This window comes from Vollenhovia emeryi, unplaced genomic scaffold (genome assembly GCF_000949405.1).
Source record: "Vollenhovia emeryi isolate VEMERY1.0 unplaced genomic scaffold, V.emery_V1.0 DF939125.1, whole genome shotgun sequence".
Classification (NCBI taxonomy): domain Eukaryota; kingdom Metazoa; phylum Arthropoda; class Insecta; order Hymenoptera; family Formicidae; genus Vollenhovia; species Vollenhovia emeryi.
This window is the reverse complement of record NW_011967241.1, coordinates 220,569-221,074: the sequence shown is the minus strand read 5'-3', so window position 1 is coordinate 221,074 and position 506 is coordinate 220,569.

The following is a 506-nucleotide window of genomic DNA, read 5'->3' as shown; positions in this document are numbered from 1 at the left end:
CATTTTTTTCCGCTAGATCCAAAGGTTTCATTGAAATTTTTCTATCGCTCTCGTTGTCAGTTTCTATGATAATTGTTTCAAAGTATACAATGCCATTATCATATAGCATAGTACATGATTTCTTATTTCTTTATAAATTTGTTGTTTATTTATACACGGAGAGAATTTTCTCTTAAAATTTAACCTGAAAATTATGCAATCATGGGACCACGTGGCATTTCGATGAATTTGATTAGGGCGTTTTGAAATCTTGCCATACACTTCACTAGTAATTATGCTTAGTATACATTTTACTAGTGAAATGTATGGTTAAATTTCAAAAGCTCTCATAGTCCGTTCTTATTGTGTTTTTAAGATTATCTTAAGTATACTCCTAATGTGTTTTCAACCAATCACAGAGCCGTATTGGCGTCTTAAGACAACACAGACAAGGGGATGCTAGAGTGATTCTGCACTTTCGCACCTTTTGCACTTAAAACTGTCTGTTTTGTGGAAACATTTGTGTA